We start from the raw sequence: 27,721 nt of genomic DNA, 5'->3' as shown, positions 1-27,721 counted from the left end.
CTGCAGGTTCTAATGTTCTAGTATCTAAGAGAAATACGTATATGGCCAAATCTAGATAGAATGGATTCAAATTCTGCAGATTTTGCAAAGGGAGAAGGATTAAAATAAGAACTATAGGTAAATGACTGGACTGGACTGGACTGGTAAATGACGATGAAACATCAACGCGTAAGTTTAAAAAATAAACGACTTCATCAATTATCTCAAAATTATTCTATGTACTTTATCAGCAATAGAGTTATAAAAATGTGGAATGCCTTGCCTGAAGATGTAGTGACTGCAGTATCACTGAATAAAAATACACAGAGCGCAAGAAATGATATAGACGCATCAGCGAAAGCTGTTTAGTATATTATATAATAATAATAATGTACTTAGAGAATATAAACAAAAAAAAATCTGTACAAGAATTGAAAGCCCGTCGCCTATAAACAGACAAACACTTTGCATATACTTATCTTTGTATAATCACAAAGGCAACCACGCCCATAATAACCGGAACGTAGCTGCAATGCTGCTTTGCGGCAGAAATATACAGGGTGTTAGAATTTCCCCGGACGAGTTGTTACAAAATGCTATAGTATAACTATACTACTGATGTTTCTGGAAACAGGAGCATTGTATTCGTTTTAGTCGGCTGTTATAGTGATTATTTTGTAAATCGTAAACCATCAAAGCTACAAAATTCGGAGCCAAGGTACCGACAATTATTTGACGGCCAATTGGCACAGTTGACAACGACTCTGCTTCTGCTTTTAAAACTGCATTATGTTTGTTTGATTTACATGAATATTTTCCAGTTTCTGGGTATTTATCTGTATATGATTAGTTAATTTAGATATATCCTACTTCCTACTATATGTATGCATTTTATATTATTTTATTTTATATAATATTATAAATGTGAAAGTGTGGATGTTTGTTACTCAATCACGAAAAAACGGCTGAACGGATTTGGATGAAATTTGGCATGCATGTAGCCTTTGACATGAAAAAGAACATAGGCTACCTTTTATCCCATTTTCTTATGTCGTTCCGGAAGGAAAATTGAAAATTGTTTACAAGCTAAGCCACGGGCCGACAGCTTTGAAATTTGGTAAGTATGTCTCTCAAATAGTTCCCGTGGTAAGATTAAAAATTGTTAATGAATGAAGCTTTAGACCCAATTCTGACTTCCACACAGACGTAGTGGCGGGCAGAAGCTAGTTATTCATAAAAATATTCATCAGTCACCTTAGTACCCACAACACAAGCTTAACTTAGTTGGGGCTAGATGGCAATTGCAGACAAATGCTAGAATACTATATAGAGTGTACTGAAATAAAAAAAATAAAAAAGTGGTCATTCAATCTTGACGGCCGAGTGGCTCAGTGGGCAGCGACCCTGCTCTGCGATTCCCACAACCGGAAAATGTTAGTGTGATGAACATGAATGTTTTTCAGTGTCTGGGTTTTTATCTGTATATTATAAGTATTTATGTATATTATTCATAAAAATATTCAACAGTCATCTTAGTGCCCATAACACAAGCTACGCTTACTTTGGGGATAGATGGCGATATGTGTGTGTCGTATTATAACAAAAAAAAAATCTTATCATGCAAAACAGCAATCACTTCAATTTCTGATTAGAGCCAATTTCAAACTTTGCTGCGAATAAATATTTCAAATGCAATTGAAAAAGTGAAATGCTGATGTTCTTTGTGCATCAGCAAATAAAACGAGTGCCACTTTAACTGGCTTTGGCGAACTGTAATTGCGAGTGTGTGATGAAAAGTACATACGTATCGAACTGGGAACCTTTTCTTTTTATTCCCTCAAAAGCCTTTTAAATTACATACTAAGTAGGATCTAGCTATTTACGTATTTATCGATTTGCTGTAAACAAAGCTTAGTTTGCTATACTCCCCGAAAAGAGAATTCGTATCCTATTTTTTATAATTTCTTCAATCTTTATACTCTACATCAAACAGGAGGTTGACTTTCCAATTAGTGTATTTATCGATTTATTAAAAACCGAAAAGAAGCCATTTTCATTCCTGGGCCTTTAAAGTTCTTTAATCTTCTATCTACGCCTAAAAACTAACATATATCTTTGACGACCGACTGGCGCAGTGGGCAGCGAACCTGCTTTCTGAGTCCAAGGCCGTGGGTTCGATTCACACTACTGGAAAATGTTTGTGTGATGAACATAAATGTTTTTCAGTGTCTGGGTGTTATATGTATATTATAAGTATTTATGTATATTATTCATAAAAATTTTCATCAGTCAGCTTAGTGCCCATAACAAAAGCTACGCTTACTTAGATGGCGATGTGTGTATAGTCGTAGTATATTTATTTATTATTTATTATTTATTTATCCCTCAAGCTTTGTTTATCTCCACGATGCGAGCTTTTTTTATATAAAATATTGTCAACATTTGTGTTTGGATGTTTTTTTTTAATTTACTACAAACCAGCCCTCGACTGCAATTCCATCTGCTGATAAGTGAAGATGCAGTCCATGATTGTAACGGGCGTGTTAGGGGTATGAAAGTTATAATAAATTCATACCTCGAATCGGTTTCTAGGTGACATCGTACCTGAATGCTAAATCATTTAGGAGCACGTTTTTGTCAGGCGGTAACTAGCCTCGGCCAAAACCTCCAGAATCACAAGACCAGAGAAAATTCAGTAATTATTAATCCTCAAATTGCCACTGTCGGGAATCGAACCCAGGCTCTCGCACTTAAAACCACAGTGCTTAACGCTGCGCCAGGGAGTTCGTCAATATTGTTAGAAATAAAGATGAGACCGTTAGAAAATCGAATTCATGCGAGAAACAATATGAGAATAGGAAGTGAGACCTATCATTATCTTGTATTCAAGTGGTTATAAATATTGTCAACTGATTCGATGTTCTTTATACTTAAGTTTCAGCACAACTTGTTCCTGCACATTATTCAACAGGCCTCTTACGTTTATTTTGATCTTAACCTAAGAATCAGATAGAAGTTATAATATTTAAGTTATTATTAAGTAGATGGAGCGAAGCGTTTGATAAAGTCATATTTGTGTCCACGATGATACCGTTGTACATGACCGCATACAAACAGACAAATCATATACATATAGGTATATGATTTGACTGTTTTATGATTTGTCTCTGGTATATGATTTGTCTCTTGCACCCTCCTTTTTGTGTCAATGGAGAAATCTAGACAAAAACATAGCGTAGACTTGTACAATGGCGCAGTTTTAATCAGATAAATTTACAGACAGCCAATGCCAAGCGAAAGTATCGGAAAAAAGATAACTTGCATCAATGAGAAATGGCTGAAGATTTAAAATAGACGGGGCAATCTTCCACTCGATATTGTGTTTGTGTGGGATAATTTATTTTCATATTCTAATAGAAGTCAATAGTTGCTAGTTATTGCAATTTAAGAAACTCTTATATTGCTATAATTATTATAAATTTAATTTCAAATGTCTTTTCGTAAAATCTCTTGCTATTTGCTCGTTATGTAATATTCGGTATAATTAAGGAATGCTGACTGAAACTGAAACACAGTTTATACTAGTTCAGTAATCTATGAACAATCGGATTGTTTTAGAATTACACAAAGGTATTTGTGATGTAAAATGTAGCTAATAACTATAACCGATAATAAGTTTTTACATATTTGTAGTTGTGCTATGTGTAAAAAAAATATACATAAATATTTCTGTCTGTTTTGGAGGGACGGAAATGATGCCGAGCTATGTTCGTTTTAGGCAATTACTTAAATGTAACTTGATTTAACGATGACGAAACTTGAATGCCTCAGAGTTCTCCGCACTTAGCCAGTGTTATGGCCTTAGGCCTCAACTCCTCTCGTTTTGTGAGACCTGAGATGGTTTAGAGATAAGATGAGATTAATCGTTTAGAGATGATTATGTAGGAGAATTCATCATATTAAGTTCAAATAGAATGCGTACTTTATCTGTGCAAATTTTATTAAAAATAATTTCACTGGTTTAACAAATAGGTAGGTAGCCAAGTTCCATACTTAAAATATTAGTGTTTAATTTTTTTTTTATTTATGCGATGTAACTATTCGTATTTTTTTATTCTCGTTAGTCTTTTCGTTTGCATTGTCCAGTACTTGAGGATCATGACATTAGGAACAATCATTTAGTTATAAATAAAAAAGAAAGAAGGTTCTGTATTATATGCCTCCCAATTACTGAAGGTCAAGTTTCAGGCTCAGTCTTGTTTTATAATTCTTTTGGTCTATTGTGTCTTTATACTTTCTTCTTCTTTTATTCTTCTAGTTATTGCGTAGCCCGGTCTTTTTTCTCCTTTCGACTGCTCCTTATCCTGCAATCTTCTCCATTGGGATCATTCTTCACTACTTTGCAGTCACTTCATACATTATACATGATGGCTGACAGAGCGTACATTGCTTGTGACCGAGTTGGTTTTCTTTTGCTATCTGGAAATGTTTTCATCGTTGCATAACCTAACCATGCAGCTTTCATAATGATACTGCTGTATACATATATAATTGATTATTGTAATGGCACTAGGCAGAATTTGTAATTCTAATACTTCATTCAACTTTTTGCATGTTTCTACAACTAATTGCTGGTTTGTCCAGAATAAAAATGTTTGTTTTTCTTACAGTCAAATGTTCTAAGGAAGTATAATTTTGATCCGATCCTCTTACGCATAATAAGCTAGAAATCAAATAGAAAATATTCATTCAAAATGTTGCTATTCCGATACGATAAAGTTCCTTTCTGAATCTTGAATCTTCCAAACTTTATGCGAAAGTATTTATTGGGAAGAAGATAAACTAACATGACTAAAAGTAGCATATCCTCTCTGTCGAAGAGAGGCGCCAAATTTTGTGTTTAATCCCATTTCAAATTCCAAACTCCTAGACTCCCCGGTCAGAAATGTGAACATTAAAAGTTTACACGCTAATAAAGTTAAATACTACTCTTGTTCATTTTATACCCATATTGCGCATTTTTAGCGACTCGGATACTGGGATGTCATTTCATTATAAATTGACGTTGATGGTCTCAACCGAGCATGCAATACAACAGATATTAACACGAAAGCGTTGCAATATCATTAAGTAACTAAATTTGTATAAAGATTTGTTTTTTAAAGCTCCTGTTTTCCTGTGTACCTAACAAAGAGAATCATATAACATAGAAGAGAGCAATAAGGCGAATCTTATATTCATTCTCTATCTTTGTTTTACTTTTCTTCTTTTATTTTCTTAAGTTATAAGTGTTTAAAATCTATGTTTAATTAGTTACTTAACTAACTAGGCAAAATAAAGCATGACTCAAAATCTCATTATATGTAATGGAGAAATATAATGTTTTAAGCTCAATTATGATTTATAAAAATGTATGGTAGACGGAGAGAAACCAATCTAAAAATCACTTCTCCGAGACGTGTTGTCGATTGGCCAAGAATATGGCATGGCGGAAGTTTGAAGTAACTAATGATCTAACTTGCCCAGTGTAACTTTTCTGACAGTTACTAACTGTGACCTGTCATCGACATACGATTCATGGTTTGACAGTTGGTTCAGCGCGAATTCACCTTCTTATTTTACACAACTTTATGAGCTATTCTTCATTTACAATTATTCATCATTAAGAACACTGAATGCGCCAAGTTATATTAAGTTATTTTAAGATTTTTATTTCGAATGAGTGGACTGTATTTTTTGCGGTAAATTGGTGTACAAAAGAAAGATACAAAGGAATCAGAGCACAAGGAAGACTGCACTTACTTGACCTTATTTTTCATGGGTATCCGGTAGGAGCACGCCGTCCGTTGATCCAAATATTCCTCACAAAGTCTTCTCTTCTCGAACACCACCTAAGTGGTGGTGTTATATTTCGGCACACACATAAATATAGGAATTATGCTTAAAAGGATCTCATTGAAACTTCTAAGATATATTATGATATTTTATGGCTTATTTTCAGGCAGCCAGTAAACTCGTATTGCCCGTTACTTTTCGCAATCGGAAAGCAAGTCGTTCGCAAACGTCTTAATCGTTTGCTTTCGTTAATTTAAGTGACAGCTCTGCGTTCTAGTGTTTTTGAGGCGTATGAGGGCGCCAGTCTCTTCACGGAGAATCGTTCAGTGCTGTTTTGGATATGGGAGAATAGGAACACCAATGAAATTTTAAATTATTATTTAAGACTTAATTATAACTTAGCGCAACCAAACACGAACAAACATGTAATCCTTATTATTATGATAAAGATTACCTGGATTGTAATGGGCATGGGCCGATTACAATCTTTGAATTATCGACATGGGCACTTAGCATCAATGTCATTATCATCATCATCACATCAACCGATAAACGTCCACTGCTGGACATAGGTCTTTTGTAGGGAGTTCCAAGTTCCACGGTTCTGAGCCGCTTGGACCCAGCGGCTACCTGCGACGCGCTTAATGTCGTCTGTCCACCTTGTTGGGGGCCGACCAACGCTGCGCTTACCAGTTCGGGGCTGCCATTCCAGCACCTTGGGAACCCAACGTCCATACTTTCTCCGAACTATGTGCCCGGCCCATTGCCACTTCAGCTTCGCGACTCGTCGAGCTATGTCTCAGAAGAACTCTGGTTCTTCTACGAATCTCCACATTTCTGATTTGATAGCATGAATGTATTACCGGCTATTAAGTCTCTATCAGACCCTTTAATAACAACATATTAATTAAAGAGGTCGTTTCCCAATATGCAAGTCATCATCATCATCATATCAACCCATTACCGGCCCACTACAGGGTACGGGTCTCCTCCCACAGTGAGAAGGGATTAAAGCCGTGGTCCACCACTCTGGCCCAGAGTGGATGTGTGGGCTCCACATACCTTTGGCAACATTATGGAGAACTCTCTAGCATGCAGGGTTTACTTCGCCGTTGAAGCAAGTGATATTTTAAATACTTAAAACGCACATAACTTAGAAAAGTTAAATGTTCGTGCAAGGATTCGAACTCGGCCCTCCGAAAATGAAATCAAGCTCCTACCCAATGCGCTACCGCTAATTTGCAAGTGCGCGACAGAAAACATCTGATATTAGGGGTGGTTAAAATACCAAAATCAAAGAAAAAAAAAAAAAAAAACTTTGCTTTAGTTATACAAGTCTAAAAATACACTTAATGTTAGTAATAGTTGGCATTACTTTTGCCAAGATTCACCTACTTAGAGCTATTCGTTACGGTTTAAATAAAATACTGAAACGCTGATTTTCAGTATAGACCTATAGGGATTGAGAATTTTGGCTATCACGATGATCTATGTATAAATAGAGCGGAGATAACCTAGTGGTTAACACCTGGGCCCCCCTCTCGGGAGGGACTGATTTCGACCCCCGGAAAAGTAAGATGAATTTAGCGGTGTAACTGATTTTCCTTAACTTCAGCCATAACACCTAAGAAAACAGACACATTCGAATTTATAATATTATGGAAGGAATAAAACTGTCATCTATATTATTCCATTCGAGTGATTTTTTAAGCCCCCCAAGGAATCAAAGACATAAAATCAACGCTACGTGACAACACGTAGATACGTCTACCGCTATACAATTGTCTGTATACCGAAATGACTTTTATTTTTATAGCAATAAGATCTGCATACGCTTGATCACATTTTACAAATACATACGTGTAATATATTATTTGTTGGGGTATACATTTCATAACTTTACGCTGTTTGCTGCCACAAATATCATTAGAGCAAAGAAGATTATATCTTATACCTTATGAAGATCAATTTGTGTCACATAATAAATCTATCTATCTATATATATAAAAGAGAAAGTGTGTGGATAAGTTCCGTATAGGCTTCGAAACGGCTGGACCGATTTCAATGAAACTTTCAGGGAATCTCCGCATTGACATGGCGAGTAATCCTGTACAGTTTGGTGACGATCGGAGCACTCCTATTGTTGAACTGTCAAATACAGCTTTTATTTACTATGATGATATTCTATAGTTTGGTGTACATGGGTGTAGATAATGATCTTCACCCGCTCGAGAAGAGAATAGAAGAGAATGAATACGGAGAGAAATAAATGATTTAATATATTATGAGACTTAAATTAAAAATTTAATGATGTAAGTTTATTGTTTAAATAAATTAAAGCAAAATCTAGCTCGGCGAAGCGGGCTGGGTACGCTAGTAAATAATAAATTATCATAACTGCCTAGTGGTTTAGTGGTCTAAATATCATTTTTATAAAAAAGGCCGGCGTTAGACTTCCGGGTCGAATGAAAAATTGCTAGGTATTGGTTCCATTTTTAAGAAATGGTCAAAAGGTACCAGCTCAGTGCTTAAAAAGTTGAGTTTTTCGAACCCTTGCATCGATGAGGCGCACCGATCGCCTCCACCCTACCAATCATAATAAGTCTTGTAAGCAGATGGCCTACCTGATGGTAAGTGGTAAACAATCACCAACCACCAACACTTATCAGGGCATGACGCTCTACAAACTGCCACCCTGTGTCTATCACCTGACGTAGGCGTAATGTATCTTTAATTACACCGGCAACCTCGCCTTTCAGACTGGAACACAGTAATGCTGATTAGCGGCAAAAATAAGCAATGCTGTTTAGCGACAGAAATAAGCAATAGCAGATCAGCATCTCACGCCGTATACATAAATTCCATCCTCATCATCTGGATGCCTGGTATTCTTCTACTATTCGCAATACTAGATCATTTCTACCACGCACTTGCAAATTGTGGAACAATCTCCTATCTGATATGTTTCCTCAAAAATATTATCTAGGGTTATTCAAGGAATAAACAAACTCCTTAAAATCCGGCAAAGTATCGGTTGCTCCTCTGGTCCTGCAGCTTTATGGACGGCAGATCACTTGACATCAGGTGACCAACTCGTTTGCCCGCTATTAATATAAAGAAAGAATGACGGTACTATTTCCCCAGACGAACTCGGTCAAGCTCACTATTACTAAAATTAATTCGCATAATTGTACACGTTCAATGGCAATAACATAGAAAATCGATTTCGCTATTAAATTTAATTTGCCAGCTTCAGGTTTCAGATTACAATAACACTTCTAGGTTTAGACGATCAGCCTAAAACCGAAGTCAAAACTAGTTCACTATAAACAAGAATAATACAGAACACGAAAATCAATTACGAACAAAAGTTCAAATCACATAAAATAAATAAAAACGCATTGTGTTAAGAGCCCGAAAAAACTCACTTGTAAATAAGTATAACTTTAAACGGTTTCGCTTTGTGTCAATAAATCTATCAGTCACCCATTGTATCCTATTATTCAGAGAAGGGAAGGCAAGTACCCAACTTCACGACCCTTAACGCATGATTGCGTCCACTTACCTCAAAGAATTATTGAGGGTTCTTGGAAGAAAGATCCAATTCCGGGTCAGCCCTTAAACTTGCTTGTTCCATTAAATCGTTTGTTTACGGGTTTACCTCTCTTGTCGCTTAACCTTAACTATATCGATCACACGGACCGACGTTTTCGAAAATTGCGTATTTAACTTTATATACAGATTTTAATTGAAGCGGCGATAGCCCAGTGGTACTCGTGAATCCCAGCAAGCACCCCGAAGATTCTAAGTTATGTACGTTTCAACTAATTAAAATATCTTAAATAAATATACTAAATAATTAAGGTAAGGTAATTGGGCTGATATGATGATAATGATGACGACGTACCCGTTCAACTATTTTTAAGAAATTTTCTTAGAATCTGTTCACAAAAAAATACTATTTGAACGTTGACGAGGTCGATAGCTACTCGTATATATAATACTAGCTTCTGCCCGCGATTTCGTCTGCGTGGACTTCAGAAATGGGTGTAAAGCTTCGTTTACAATTTTGAACCCTTCCACGGGAACTATTTGAGAGAAAGCTAGAGAAAGTACATGTCTTTTTCCATAGCATAGGTGACATGCGTACCAATTTTCAAAGCTGTCTGCCCGCGGCTTAGCTCGTGAACATTTTTCAATCTTCCCTCGAAAACTACTTAAGCAAGCTGGATAAAAAGGCTACATGCGTGCCGAATTTCATCATAATATAACAAACATCCTACTTTAATAATATTATAAACGTGAAAGTGCATCACATTTATAATATTATTAAAGTAGGATTTGACTAAGACTTGGTCATTTGGACTCTCAGTCTCTTTAACATTGAGTCTCTAACTTTCGCCATTTTTCATCCATGACTGTAATAATTTCCTCCCAAATGTAGGTACATTTGCGTTCTTTTGAAAGTAACTCGCAAAAGTTAACAAATTCTCATCGTTTCTTTCACTTTAGATATCCGCTGAGTGCCACAATTTTTGACCGTCTAAATATATTTTTAAAACTGGAAATGGGATTTTCAGGCTATATAAGTCGAGGAATTATGATTTTCTTCAATATTGCCCGTCATATTTTCCGTTTTCAACTTCAAACGTGGAAATAAAAACGTGCCAGTTGGTTTCCGCGAGGGAGAAACAAGCTTTGCCAATTTTAAAATTTCATCAGGGAGCTAATATTATAGAGTACTTATATTTGAAAACAACAGAACATAAAAAGCTTTACTTCTGCAGACCGTATACTAGATAAATAAATATACTATGACAATACACACATCGCCATCTAGCCCCAAAGTATGCGTAGCTTGTGTTATGGATGCTACGATGATTGATAAATATTTTTATAAATAATATACTTACTTAAAAGCTTATAATATACAGATAAACACCGAGACACTGAAAAACATTCATTTTCATCACACAAACATTTTACAGTTGTTTGAATCGAACCCACAGCCTTGGACTGCGAAAGCAGGGTCGCTGCCCACTGCGCCACTCGGCCCTAAAAACTGAATAGCCCTGTGCTTTAGAGTATGGGTAAGACTTAACCATTAATAGAAGAAAGTTTGAATAATTTGGGCATGTGATGCGGAACACTAACAAGCCTGAATTCCTTCAAATTATCATTCAAAGTTGCAGGCAAGAGAGAGCCTGTCTCAAAAGAATATAATGGCATACAAATGCAGATATAATTAATTTATGTCCGTTTCTTGTAAGTCGTTTGTTAATATCAGCGTTTTTTAAGTGAAACTTTTATGACATCGCCTCAGACTTTTTCGACTGTGTGTCGCATGTCGCGTGACGGTCGGCCGCGAAGTAGGGAAAAAGTAATAGGCGCTCGTCAGAGCAGCCGAGGCCAATATGACGGCGCCTATAGTTCGCATCAGCAGACCGTGTATTGTATAGACTATCACTCATTCGTGCGAGTGCTCCATAAAATATTGGTTACATTTATAAGCTGTAAAACTCATGATGAAGATGTAATTGATAATAGAATTATTGAAAATATTTTTTTCAGTTTTTAATATGTGTATATCATCTTAATAATTGTTAAGTAATATGCATGTCATACTCTAAGTTCAATAAAAATATTAGTTGGAGACCCAGTCTACTTTTATCATTTCCCATTAACTTTCCATTTTCCAAGTACTTTTATAATGATAAATATCTTGTACCACAAAGAAACATATATTATGAAGCTACTGTAAGTACTACCGTACCTACATATTTTATTTATTTTTACGTAGCGAGTAATTTCTAGTGAGTAATTTCTAAGTATCTAGATAGAACTTATGATATAGATCCTTATGATAACACTCAGTTAGTTGCTAGATGGGGATGGATGGAATTAAATATACAGTACCTATACGACGATCCCACCATACGTTTTTTATAAACATCCCTCCAAGAATCTTTTGGCACTATTACAAAAGTGGGTAATAGTATAACCACAAAATAACCAAATAAATAATAATGATTATTCAAAGAATATTTGAAAAATTAAGTTGATCGCATACTTTCTCAAGAACAACAAAACCGCAACAGCTGCAGCATTCAAATTTTCAATGCTGATTTTTTTTTTCTTCTATAATAAAATCTTCTTGAATCCATTTTAAAATACTTATTTACAGTGTATTCCCCTAAAAAATCTGGCAGCAATGTTTTCGTTCCATTTTTTTTTATTGATAAATATTTTCGTTGACCTACGAGTATGTAACATTTATTTTATTATATAATCTCTAAGAATAAACAATCCAGGTGTAGATAAGATAGTTATAGCTCTGAATGGATCGATTATTATTTATTATATATCTTGGGCGTATATTTATTTCAGATCAACTTTATAGAATCTAAGTTGTAAAGTTTTGGCTATGTTATACATACGAACTGACAGGTAGATAGAAAGAAAGGCGGATAAGACAATGGATTAGACAAAACAAGCACTCCGTGTACGGGACATTAAAAAGGTGTTAGAGCTTCCGCAAATTTTACGGTACTTGTATGTGCGATCAACATTAACCGTCTTTTCTCTTGGCGACGACAAATTATGAATATCTCCAAATCGGATTACGAATAAGTCGAATTGAAGTTCGCGTTCACTTTAAACTTTCACCATTCCTTATTCATGGCAGTAATCTTTTTCCCAATACTTTTTTTAGCTTTAAAAGTAACTTAGCTACGAAGGTACTTAACTTTGTGAATTATTGATGGGTAGGCCTTTTTGTAAATTTATTGCGATGGTACTGTAAACTCTTTTTTAATTTTCTTTTCTCGGCCTCACAGGAAAGCTCAGATTCACCGCGAGAGAGAATTATGCTCTGAGTACGTGATCAAATTAGAAATTAGGTTATAAGAAAACCTACGTTATCGACATAGCGATATAAGTCAATGTGCTGAATGCTGCTAAATAAGGTTAAAAAGACTTTAATTATTAATAATTCTATATATTTCTTCTTCATTGTAAAAGAAAACGATATGAAGTTCTAGAACATATCTCTGACTAAATCCGCTATGCTTGGATGGCGTCCGGTTATGTTACGATCTTAATTGCGCTATGTGGCAATGGACAGGCAACATAGTTTGGGATACCGATGGTCGGTGGGGTCCTTCCTTGTTTCTGGAATAGTTAACCCGCGAAGAAAAACGCAACTTTGGTAGACCAATAAGTGGATGGAAAAATTATCCGAGTCACTGGTTAGGTGGGAAACTTCTCGGACTTAAGCCGTGGTATAATACCGTTGAGATTGAAGCTTTTTGAGACAGCGGTTTCTACGCGACATCGTATCGGAACGCTAAATTGCTTGGTTGCACGCCTTTGTCGGTGAGATGATAACCAGCCACAAAAATGCAAACCCTCTCACCAGACAAAGATTCATTCAAAAAACGTTCACTGTTAGATATTGATCCTTTAGTTGAGGTGATGATGATATAAAATAATAAATAATCAATTAGAATTAAAAGGAGTAATGTTAGTGTTATTTAAGACTACAAAGAAAAAAATAGATTATACTTTTCTTTAAACCAAGAAAAACAATCCAATATGTTTCAAAGAAAAGCATATAGCTTTAGTTGTACCTATGATAGGCGGACTTATCGCTAAAAATGATATCTGCCAAGCAATAATAAATAATGAAGGTAATTCTCAAAGAGGTCCGAAGAACTGTTCCATTTTTCAGAATCGATAAAAAATATTATCAAATATCAATATGAGAGAGAAGATGTAAACCTTAGCCATATAATATCGAACCCTGGTTTTATAAGAGCTCAGGTGAGCCAAAGAACCTTTTCCTATATTATTATTTTCATTCCAGTAAATTTCAAAACCTCAAGGGACTCTAAAGACTTATAAAATCAACTTACTTCCCCGCATGTACGGTAAACAGCAAACCTATGTTTTTAATGGGATATAATAAAATAGCCTCTATTGCAATGCATTAAAGGATAAAATTGTATAAACTGTCGACATGTGTGATGATGTGTAGAGTGAATCTCATAATTTTACGGTCTTTGCTACCGCAAATGTCATTACAGTGAACAAGACTCTGAGATACTTTATATAGATTAATTTGCTGATAGAGGTGATTATTTTACACCATGCAGCCTTTTTGCATTATTGTTCAACTCAGTGTTCAACTAATAACAACTATTTATATCTTCAACTATAATTAAATTTCCGTCAAATTGATTATCTTCATTTTGAGAAATTGATACGTACATAAACGTATCATTATCATCAACAGATTGCCGACCATTACAGGACAACAGTCTTCTCTCGGAATAACAAGGATTTTGGCCGAAGTCCACCACGCTGGCCAAGTGCGAATTGATAGACTTTACACGCAAGTGATAACATTCTCCTTCCATCTCCATCTCCCACACTAACTCTCTTTAGGTAAACTGATAAAGATATCTTATAGAGACAAACGTTTCCTTGTCCACATCTTTTCATGTTTATAATAGTACACCGCTTCCACATCACGGTGAACGTCGCCTTTAAGTGTCCGAGCAACAACCCCATCAGCCAAACCCATGACCATTTATTGCAGGAATGTCCCCGCTTCGGAAGACTCCGCCTAGACCATGAGTTCATTTGCAGTCACTTTGGGGCGTCCCCCGATGAGCTGCGGTCTCTGATGCGAAAAAGAAACTGTCTTGCAATCTTTCACCGACATGGCAAACTCCACCCTCAGTGGCCTTAAATAATTCAACAATACCTAGTGAGTAGATTATACATTTTTAGTTTTAATTATTACAAGTATGTTAATTTTATATATAGTTTTAGTTTATCTAAGTGTATGAGAAGAACAGCACGGCAGATGTATCAAATCGTAGAAGCAGGGCTGTTCTTTTCGAAAAATTGAATCTTACGAAATTAATAATTATAAGCCTTTAAGGTAAGAAACTGTATTAGGAAAAAAAAATGCCACTTTCGTTGGTACCATGCCCACAATATTCACAGCGCCACAAGAAGTTTAGGAGAACTAAGGTAACCGATTGACGTACTCAAATCAGCTACTAGTCAGATAAATCTGACTTCTGTGCAATCAGTACTCTATGCTCCCTTAGACAAAAGACTCTGTGAAAGAGATTATTTCAGGCTTTTGTTTCATTGTCTAAATAGTGGCATACCATTCTTGTAGCAAGACTTTCATCGGGAAATAATGACTTTGTTTGCTATTGTTTCTTTTGTGAGGTTAAGGTCACTTTTATACTAAAACTGTGCGTTAGATGGGCGGAGCCAGGATCATCATGTCAACCAATGGACCTCCACTGATGGACAAATGTTTTTCAGAAAGCTCCAATCACCACAGGCTTGTGGTACCTCTTGGATCCAGTGGCTCCCTGCGACTCGCTTGATGTCATTTGCCCACCTCGTCAGGGGTCTACGAACGCTTCGTTTACCAGTACGTCATTCCAGCACATTGGGATCCCAACGTCCATCTGCTCTCCGAGCTATCTGCCCCGTCTTTTGCCAGTTTAGCTTTCATCCAGTATAGGAGCTAGGATGAATCGTCTGAAATTATATAAGCTATCCATAAAGCTATGCTATGTAACGGAGTGATATACATTATAAATAAAAATAAATAAATATACCGCGACAATACAAACATCGCCATCTAGCCCCGAAGTAAGTATAGCTTGTGTTATGAGTACTAAGTTAGCTGATGTATATTTTTATGCATTTAATATACATTCATATTTATTATAGACAGATAAACACTCAGACACTGAAAAACATTGATGTTCATCACACAAACCTTTCCCAGTGGTGGGAATTTTACGGCTTTAGACTTCGGAAGCAGGTTCGCTGCCCACTGCGCCATTCGGCTGTCAAAATGTGCACTATACTCAGTAAATTTTGATTTAAACGCCGTTAGTGCAGTGGCGAGCGCTGTATACTCATGGGAGATCTAGGGTTCAGTTCCCGGCAATTTGTGAATAATTTATAATTTTAGAAGTTTCTTTGGTCTGGCCTGATCGTAATGCCGCCTGGCGTAGCTAGTAAGGCCACGTAGAAACCTGGGGCCTGAGTTAAATTTAACTGCCGTAAAGAAAGAAACGCAAACAAATGCGGACATTGCCTCGGGCGAAAGCTAGTACATAACTTACACCCTAAAGTATTATGCTTCTAACCGATTTAAGCAAATGAAATTATATATTTGACGTTATTATGAAGTTATGTATTTTCTTGAAAAACATTGCTTACTTTCTGACTTTTACAATCTCAGGAAAATAAACGAATCCCGCGAGCTTTTCAAAAACCAATTCATAATACGAAGTTTCTATATATTTCTCTGTTGGAATTATTATGTTTTTCGTGTCCCCGAGACATGTATCGAATTTACTAGAACGTGATCAAAAGTATCGTGATAAAGGAAATCCTTCGGGAACTGCGAAAAACTTCCACAAACATTTATAGATAAACATGCTAGATGCACACGACATCGTTTATTAGTTGGAAAAGTAATGAAGCTCTAACTGGCTTTTAATAACCACTTATTCGATCCGGATTCGATTCCCGGCTGAGGAAAATTTACAATTTCGATATTGTACCGTCGCGCCGCGAAACTTAACTTGACTGCGTCTTTACTTAGCACCAGGTGCAATCAAATAAGAACAGATCGTTTATGCTTAGCCAGTTTAATTTCATTATCATATTTAATCAAAATATGAAGATAGCCCAGTGGTTACAGCTTCGACCTTCCTTGCGGGGACCCGTGATCGATCCCCGGCACGCACCTCTAACTTTCCGAAGTTATCTACGATATTAAAACCATTTAATTTAACGGTGAAGGAATACATCGTAAAGAAACCTGCATGCCTAGGAGTTCTTCATAACATTCTTAAAGGCGTGTGAAGTGTACCTACCAATCCATACTGGTCAAGCGTAGTGGACTACAGCCTAGAAGTCCTTAACACTCTGAGAGTAGACTTGTACCATGTAGAAGGTCGGTAATCGGCTGATAATGACGCGGATGAAAATATCTATCCATCATTATCAGCTAATAATAGTGTAAGTCTATGAAAACATTATTTAATACTTAGAAAGAACAAACATACTTATAACATAGTTCTTACAACTTGGAAAGTAATAAAGCTTCTTGAAACTAAACAAAAATACCTGAGTCCTAAATCATTAACGTAACAGAACATTTTCGTTTCAAAATTCGAGTTTAACTTCGGAATACGCTTTGACTTTAAGACGAGGAAAAGGTATTTTAACGTAACAACGCGGATGTACATCTAAAAGATTTCAAAGCAACTTTGTTCTCTATGTACTCTAGAAAGAACCTGCTTTCTAACACTTTTGAAAGCTGGAACGTTTAAAATGGACTATACAATTAAAGTACATATTCAAGGTCTGAAGAAGGTACTTTTATATCTTAACATATCTGGGTCAGAAAGATGCCACAGTGGAATGTGCCAAACTCAGCAGATTGTAGCACAGTGGAAATGTCACTCATTAATTACTTTCCCTAAAGCAATAATACCACTTTAGCATACTGATGTTTTTAAAATATTATTTTAATGTTATTCATTGTAATGAATTAATGTACGAAGAGTATCAGGTATCTTTGTACCTGTATTAAAATACTAAATACCCTCAGCCCACTTCTAAAGCTCATTAAGTTCGTATCAGAAAAAAATACGATTTAAAAAAATTAATTGGTTCCCGTTTCCAAACGAGAATGTATTTTTATTTATTCCTAAAGGAACTTCTGCTTGCAATTCAAGAAAAACATTCTAATTATTGAAGATGCGCTTTATTTGCTAAGTTTCCCGCAGCTGATTTCCTTGCTCTTAGAAATGTATACTTTAAAAACGCAGAAGCGAAACAAGTCAAATAAAACATCTCAAAGAAAACTCACCGTCAGGTAAATGAAAATTATTTACTTGCTCATTTTGTATTCGAGGCTACATCTTCTATATTACGATCATCTTAAAATTTTATTTAAATATAATTAAGATATTGAATATCCCAGAATGAGGTTCAAATAACAATGGCATTTATTGTTAAATCGGTATCGTTATTTACAGCGATAACAGATTAAGTTATTATTACACAGATTTCTGAATAAATTGTTGTTGGATGTAAAAACAGGATTCAGTAAAAACATCTGGATGGAAAAAAATACAGAGATACTTCTTTGCATTGCATTTGCATTACGGTTTTTTAGTTGTTTATTAAAATGCATAGTATAAGGAATAAGGCATAATTATAATGCACTACTGATTATTTTAAAATAACAATCAATACTAAAAACGTAAAGGATACACTTACAACAATTGTCTTTCAAACTAAAAATATAATAATAATATATAGCCGGAACATCCTATGTTCAGTTAACTCAAATGATGAAGTGCGACATGTGGAACAGGTTTTATGAATAGCACCTACTAGCTGCAACGCAATTATTATTTTTTAGAGCTACCCTCACTCATCCATAATATTTTGTATGAAGCTTTAAAAAATACTTGCCTACTCCTAATTAGGAGCGCTGAACGATGAATACCGGTACCGATAAACCCGATTAGATTTCTGTTACGCCTCTGTTATAGATGTATTTATTATGTTTATTTAACAAATATACTCGTATATTTTTCTTGAAATAAATAAATAATACTGTACTAGATGACTCAGAAAATAGCCAAATACATATTTGCAATCTTGGTTCTAGTTCGCTGATGTCACGCTCTTAATTAAATGTAGCATTTAAGATCGTCAGCGTACAATTTTTGATTTCCTGTGAGATAAAATTCTACCACAATAACCCCCAATACTCTGTCCTATTCTACTTAACGTAAGTGTCGGAGTCCGCTGACATCGATCCAACCGTTGAACCGTGAAATGCTAACGAATAAACTAACGAAAAATGCGTACTTACCCATATATATATCATAAAAAATAAGTGGATTTGAATTATCTGTTTATAATAACAGCTTTTTAATAGAAGTATATTAGACGCTATAAAAAACAATGTGTCTATCTGGATGTTTCTTTAGGCTGGTACTAGTACGCAACAAAAAACTTGAAGAAATAATACTGATTTTGGCACTTTCACTGGCCTAGGCCAAAGGCCTAGTTAATAGTAAAAAGTAGCTTAAAAAAGTAGCTTTTAGCTTGTAAAATACAATGTAAATTTTTCAGGTTCATCTCAGAAAAAAAGTTAAAATCTTTATATTAATCTTTTAAAAAGGATTGAGTGGTACCTTTCTCCACGGCGTAAGCACTTTTGTCTCCATGTTTTCCCCTTAACACTGTTTTATGTATTTATTGCTTTTTTTCTTTACTGTCACAAGTTTGAATATAAATGTATAAGTATGTCTACAAATTGTTATATATGTATATATTACGTATTTAAAAACTCTCTCGCTCGTTTTCTATCACATTAAAAGGTTGGTGAATAAATTAAAGAAAAAATATGGACGAGAATTGTTGCACATGTAGTCAAAGCTTTTCATTCGAAGAGTATATATTTAGTTTAAAACTTCGAATAATTCTAGTACTCTATTAGACTTAGTCAAAAAAGAGTAATTTTCCAACCCGTTTAAGGATATGGCCAAACCCTATTTGAATGACGGTAAAACAAGAAATTTAAACAAACAAATTTACATAACTTATTTAAATTGTACGTCTTAGTATCAGCGTTTTCCGGCGGCATGAATAAAACATTCTCATTGCGAATTCAAAAACCGATCTAATCCGTCCTCATACCTGCAGACATCACACTGTCCAAGTAAAATGCGATAAATACGGAACGGATCTGCCTCGTTGGTATACTGGTTAGGTTTTGGGTTCGATTCTCGGGTTGGGTACAACATTATTATGTACTAGTCGTGCCCCGTGGCTTCGCCGCGCAAATTACGGACGCAGCGTATGCGTACATAGAGTAACACTTTGCAGGGCATGCAAGGAACATTTCCACCAACCTCAGGCAAAGGCTGCATAGAGGGTATGCACAGGGTATGATGATATAAAATGAAGAAAATCTCCAGTACGAGCTATAAAAAACTAAAGGATAGGCATTGTAAGAGTTACAAAAAGCCTACCCTTAAGTATTTATAACTCGTACTGGAGATTTTTTCAATTTTATATCGTCTCCATACCCTCTATGCACGCCACTGACCTTAGGCATAGGTCTTAAGGCCTTATGTGCAATGTAATTAAACTGACCACGTTCTTCAGACCAGGTTATACAGCATGCTGAGATTATACTTCGAGCTCTGTCGCAAAAAACTCTACTACTACTGTATTAGTATTATTTTATTGAAATAAAATATTACATGTGGTTCTATAGCTGCGAAACAAATGCTTTTGTTTGTTTGTCTGTTTCCCATATTCGCCATAAAGAATACTTTTTATTGCCAGGTAGTAGGTACATATAAACACATTTGACGTCACTAAAAATGTAACCCTACCCTCAAGCGACACTACAGTGTTTATTTATTTCAGATCTTCCAAGAAAGCCGACGCCACAGTTAAAAGGTATAAAACATTATTCCTTTTATGTCAAGCGAAGACAAATAGCGTTTTCTATCCCCATTTCAAAATGGGAAAAACATTCCATTTCGGTTAAGCATTGTTTCGAAATTAGTCGTTATATTTGCGCTAAAAGTTGCTTGAGCACATATTTTTTCGTTACTACACTTCTTTGTCAAGGGGATATTCTAGATTTTATGAACTATAAAATCGAATTTATAGTTTCCTACCCCATTTCGACAAGGATTTAGGATAAAATCTGATTTCATTTTATTATGATATGATATTAAATCTTCGGATATAGTATCATAATTATTTTTTATTGTTACAACAGAGTTCTGAAAAAAAATACCTTTTTGTGGCACGAGCTCCCTAGCCTAGGTCTTACAATTCTTTTCCATAGGAAGCGTGGTAAAAAAGGTATCGCATTACCATTTAAAGCTAGCCTCCGGAACTTGCTGCGCCGAAGTAACTTGAACATGATGCGATACGGCCGTTTCTTACAGGGGTTTTACTAGTAGAATCAAACCCCTTTCATTCGATACGGGATATTGAAAATCGGGGCGTCTTATTACTCGTATAGTAATAATAAGAAGAATCAAGAAAATGGCCCAACTCATGGTGAGGGACATACCATCGCCTATGAACAGAGTAACACTTCGCAGGGCATGCAAGGAACTCATTCTACAAATAACAACCCTGTGTCCATCATGCGGTGTTGTTAAGACTCATTTTCCTGTAATTTAACCGGTACTTACGCCCTTCAGACTTCAAAACAGTCGGTAGTACCAGTGGCGTACATAGAGGGTATGCACAGGGTATGCAGATGATATAAAATTAAGAAAATCTCCAGTTAGAGCTATAAAAAACTTAAGGATAGGCATTGTAAGAGTTATAAAAAGGCTACCCTTAAGTATGTATAGCTCGTACTGAAGATTTTCTTCATTTTATATCATACTAGCATACCCAGCCCGCTTCGCCGGGCTAGATTTTGTTTTTTTTTATTTAAACAATAAACTTACATCATTAAATTTTTAATTGAAGTCTCATAATATATTAAATCATTTATTTCTCTCCGTATTCATTCTCTTCTCGAGCGGGTGAAGATCATTATCTACGCCCATGTACTAACCCAACAATAGAAAATCATCATAGTAAATAAAAGCTGTATTTGACAGTTAGAAAGTTCAAAAATGGGAGTGCTCCGATCGTCACCAAACTTTACAGGATTACTCACCAGGTCAATCCGGACATTTCCTGAAAGTTTCATTGAAATCGGTCCAGCCGTTTCGGAGCCTATACGAAACATACCCATACACTTTCTCTTTAATATATATAGATAGATAGATACCCTGTGCATACCCTCTATGCACGCCAAGTTCTTCCTTAGACAAGCCCTATCATAAAAGTTCTACTAAAATATATTATTAATATTATCAGGTTATTTGCCTGAATAATCGCAATATACACTTTTAATACAAGGAAGTTACAGGAACAAAAGTAAGATTCGAGATCTATTATAGCTCTATTTGTTCAAGAGATGAATATAAAGGTATACCTACTTATAACAAAAACAAATCTTCCAGAAAGTATGTTCAGGAATAATTTTCGCCTAGAACGGACGATGTTTTATATCCCTTTTTGCCAAGTCTAACTAACCGTGTGGGTATCTTTTTATCTTGAATACAAAAGAGTCTTTTGTTTTATTTACTACAGCGAAAATATAAAAGAGATTCACAGTCGTATGCGCAAATAAATAGAATCTTGTGTTTGGCTATTACTTACGTATGACGTGAGCAAGTTATGAAAAATTGTAGTTCCATTGGAGCTTCAATTCATAGTTGAATACAGCCCTTGGGAAAACTGAAAATAAGAGCTTTTTACACAAATCACGCGAAGTACGTATTTGCTACATTAATATTCAAATTACCGTAGGAAGTTTAAAATTTTCAAGTCTCAATGTGAGATTATGATACCAAAACAAAACCATTCGAAATACCAGATCATTTCTACCGCGCACTTGCAAATTGTGGAACAATCTCCCATCTGATGAGTTTCCTCAAAAATACAATCTAGGGTTATTCAAGGGGCGGATAAACAAATTCCTTAAAAGCCGGCAACGCATCGGTGACTCCTCTGGTGCTGCAGATGTTTATGGGCGGCGATGATCACTTAAAATCAGGTGACCCACTCGCTCGTTTGCCCGCTATCTTAATATATATAAATCTCCTGTCACGATGTTTGTCCGCGATGGACTCCTAAACTACTTAACCGATTTTAAATTAAATTGGCACACCGTGAGCAGTCTGGTCCAACTTAAGAGATAGGATAGCTTAGATCTTTAATTATAGTCGCAATTTTATTTTATTGCAAATTATTTGTCTTTAATTAATTGACAGTCACATGTTATATATATATATATATATATATATATACTACTATACTCATTTAAGGCTTAGCGATACTGAATACTTTAAAACCAAAATCAAACGCAGACGAAGTCGCGGGCAACAGCTAGTTAATATATATAAAGAAAAAACCAGGCTACGTTTCTTGTAGGCTTCTAAGAAGTGGGCGTGTTTGGAACACTGAAAGCTTTAATTTTAAATTAAGAATGTATTTATCACCATAATTTAAAAACTTGTGACGTATCATTATGAATCAAATTTACTTTGCCAGTTCCCAGAATCCCGAAGGAGGAGTCCTGGCACTCTCGATCCCAGGAGTTAGAATCCTGGCACGCACCTCTAACTTATGTTAGTTATTTGCATTTCAAGCAATTAAAATATCACTTGCTTCAACGGTGAAGGAAAACATCGTGAGGAAACCTGCATATTTGAGAGTTCTCCATAATGTTCCCAAAGGTGTGTGAAGTCCTCCAATCCACACTGGGCTAACGTGGTGGAGTACTGTACCGCTTCTCATTGTGAGCCGTGCCTTTGGCTGCAATCTCACCTGGTGGTGAAGTCGAAGTGGATGATGAAGTCTACGATGGTAGCGGGCTAACCTGTTAGGAAGTAGGCTTATCTTACCCCCTAATCGGTTTCTACGCGACATCGCACCGGAACACTAAATTGTTTAGCTGCACGTTTTTGCCGGTAACCAGCCACGGCCAAAGCCTCGCACCTGATCAGACCAGAGAAAATTCAGAAATAATAAATTTCCTAATTGCCCCTACCGGATATCGAACCCGGCAACTCCTACTTAACTTAACACAGGGAGATTGTCATGTCATCTGTTCAAAAAAAATAAACTGTAGTAGTTTATTTTTTATTAACGAATCAAGCCTTAAAAATTTCTATTAACGTTCTATCTTAATATATGTAAATCTCCTGTCACGATGTTTGTCCGCGATGGACTCCTAAACTACTTAACCGATTTTAAATTAAATTGGCACACCGTGAGCAGTCTGGTCCAACTTAAGAGATAGGATAGCTTACCTTTAATTATAGTCGCAATTTTTTTTTATTGCAAATTATTTGTCTATAATTAGTTGAGTCACATGTTATATATATATATATATATACTACTATAATCATTGAAGGCTTAGCGATACAGAATACTTTAAAAACAAAATCAAACGCAGACGAAGTCGCGGGCAACAGCTAGTAAAGTTATATAACTTTGCGAGAGCATCACAACTTCCAAATAGAATCCGACGTTAGAAAAGAGCTTGTATGCATAATATAGCTTATTTTGAATTTCAAATGCCAAACTGTATATTAATGAAACGAACTCTCAAGTAACTATCTAACGAAACTACCAACTATCTAATACCGTGTGCGACAAGCAAAGTTAGGAACGTACTAATTCTGATCACAACTTATCTGAAGCCTTAATACGAGATTTGATCGCTCGCAATCGAGGCAATCGCATTTCCATATCAAAGTCTCGTATCTTCAATGTAAAATGGACTTAATGTCACACGTTTAAGAGTTGAAAACCATCTAATTTTTGTTTTACAAACGTTCCATCAAAAGTCTGATCTAAAAATTTGTAGGCAGATTTGAGCTTTAATGCTATGAAAATAAGTGCCATTTTGATCCGATGTTAAAGTTTTTTCATACTCAAAAACGATACCTCGATTGCGAGCGAGTAAATCATGTTTAGGACATCGTTTAAAATAATCTTCACAATAATTCACAATAACTAACGGTTGAAGATAGTAAGATAGAACGATAAATATGAATGTATTAATGAACTCTTTCTTTTTCATTATCATCTTTTTTAATCAATTACCAGCTCACACCGTTATGGCCCACCACGCTGGTCAAGTGCGGTTTGGTGGACTTAAAACGTGATTGAGAGTTCTCCACTGTCACTTCTCAGGTATGCCTGTTTCCTCCCTATGGTACCTACATCTTTTAGGAAAGTTACATTTAATCTTATATCTTTAAACGAGCAATTCTTGAATATATTCTTGTATTTATATATATATATATATATATACATATATATATATAAAAATGACATTTTCTAAAAATGAATCCTAGCTAGATCGATTTATCGCCCCCGAAACCCCCCTGTTTACTAAATTTCATGAAAATCGTTGCAGCCGATTCCGTGATTCCAATTATTCGTGTTTTCCGGTAATAACCGATTTGGTGCAGACGAAGTTGCACGGCTCAGCTAGTTGCTAATAATCACACATAACACCGAATAGTTAGACCAAATGTTATATTCGTTTTAAGGAATCCGATAATCTTTTTGGATATTTCACACAGTTCTTTGACTAGCTTATTATAAGTCATACTTTTTATTACCTTACCTTAGCTTTTCCTTCGCTTACTAACAGAATAAGGTGATTCGAAATACCACACGCGTGCCTCTGAAGTAGTTGATAAATAATGCAGAGGGCTGAAGTGCTAGCGTGGAGTATTACACCTTCACGTAATAACTTAGTACGTTATGTTCTGAAATATCTAGATACTTTAAGAATGTTTAAGCGCTTATGATCAAAGTTTTAGCCCTAAAGGCTGAGTTTCTAAACAGTTATTTAGGTAAGTGGATTATTAAAGTATCAGTAAGAATTCTAGGAATTAATGAAGTATAAATTTTAATTTTTAAAAAAAACCCCGACTTTCATTATAGTGTACGTTATTCTACTAGTCATTTTTGATACCCATATGTGAAAAATGTAATTTGCGATTTTACGGTGGCGGCCATCTTGTATTTGAAATTTGTCAATGCGTATAGTATTCTACTAGTCAAGCACTTTCATTTGATACACATATTGAACGATTTGTGACTAAATATGTAACCCGCCATTTTGTGGCGGCAATCTTAGACCGAGTTTTATAAACTATTGCTAAGAGCACTCCCGAATTATTCACCTTTCAAAAAAAAAAACAAAATCATAGTCGGTTCATCCGTTCGCAAACTACAATGCACACACACACACACACACATACAAGCACACACACGCACGCACGTAATAACACCTATGTAGTTTTTTTAGTAAATAGAAAAATTTAAAAAAAATTGACAAACATTTAATTTTTATTTATCTGTACACCACTACAAAAAAAGGGAAATAAAAAATTCTTAGAAATAAATCGTAAATAGACTTTTCACTGCGTATTCTATTTTAAGGCGGACAATGGAATTAAGGATCGGATATTTATTTGCAATGAGCTATTTTGCCTTCAAATTAGCTGCAGACATTATCTGAAAGAACAAACGATTTCAGACTACGTTTATTCTGCGAAGTATAGATTCATGCGGAATTATACTCAATAGAACATCGGGAAACTAACTTAAGCTACATCAATATTTTAATTCAAAATATTATTTTAATAACAGTAGAATACTTGTTCTATGCAGTACTAGTATAGTAGGACCGTAAAATCATTCATAAACTTTTTATGGTTTCGTTACACGCCCATAAATTAGAGAAAACTGGTCCGTCCGCTGTTAGGAAAAACTTAATGTATTGGAAGCTGATATCCACATAGGGAGAATATGAATTTATGGAGCTTGCGAGTTATTTTATGATTTGTGTTCTGTAGGAGAATTCAGAAATATAGAAAAATATGATTTATGTTGAGTCAGAAACTCACAAAAGTATAAAAATTGCGATTTAGGATGAATCAAATTTAAAAATTCATGATGAACAATCATTTAAAAATTACACAAAATGACAAAAATCTTTTCAAACCTATCGTTATATATACTATCGTTATAATTTGCAAGAAAACACCGAAAAGAACTCAACAAATCTATCATTTGAAAAGTCAACATAAATACATCATTGTCACAAAATTTAATTGTTCAAAATCATAAATGTTACTATTACAAGTATCGTTTGCGTATAATCCGCGAAAACCTGGATAATCCTGGATAATCTGCAATTTTTACGTCTTTAATCATTTTACAACAGACAGATCTTCCAAAACACCATCTCGTCATTGTGAAATCGACGTGTCCAGAGGATGCTCCGGTGTCGGAGCGAAGAGTGCGTAGATAGTGCATTTTAGAAGAGAAGTTCTGGGGTGGATTGAAGAGGTTATGAATTACACCAATACCTAATGCCTTTTTCTATCCAAAAACAGTATCATATATACTGTTTTTTTATTACGATTATTTACACGGGCAGACCAAAGCAAGGGTGACTGCCTTGTATCTTTTTTTACTCGTAACTAAATGAATGTGTTTTATAACACTGTTAAAATTTTGGTATATAATATAACAGCAGGTTTAACAGAATATGTTATTACATTGTACTTTTGTTTATTATCCTTTTTGCACGGGAATTTCTAATGATGTCTTTTACCAAAGCTATCTAATTGGTGAAATAAAATCCCTAGAACAATTTTGCAGATTAAACATTTTTCTCAGCAGTATCCCAAGCACAGACATGGGTATTTTAAAGTAATACTTAAAAGTTCGCTATTATTAAAAAACTATACTGAATGTGCTACGCAAGTTTTCAACTTTTTATTCGAGCTCCATCTATACCAAATCAAGTAAAGCAAAAGGTGTTAGGGCAGCGGAGATATTACTCGAACGGAAGTGGTTCGAAATGTTTACAAACTCAACGTAGTTTACGGTTAGATTATTAGATGGCGCTGTCTCTTAGTGTGTGAGTTTTTAACAAATGAAAATCTCATATAATGTACTTAATCGTTTTTCACCACAAGAAATTAGCCTAAACCAGGGCCTTACTACCATCGCTTAAAACAGTATTACTTTAAAATAAACAGTTTATTTGTACCTTCACGTCGTAAACATCGTAATTATGTTTTTTGTTACAATACGTGAACAATTACTGGTTTAATTACTTCTGGTACATAAAAAAAAAATTTGATATCTTACATAAAGTGTAGTAGCATTGGAAAGACTACAAGGTAACTTTAAAAGGGGGTCTAACATA

The sequence above is a fragment of the Pararge aegeria genome, chromosome 23, assembly GCF_905163445.1.
Source record: "Pararge aegeria chromosome 23, ilParAegt1.1, whole genome shotgun sequence".
Taxonomy (NCBI): domain Eukaryota; kingdom Metazoa; phylum Arthropoda; class Insecta; order Lepidoptera; family Nymphalidae; genus Pararge; species Pararge aegeria.
This window is presented reverse-complemented; position numbering follows the sequence as displayed.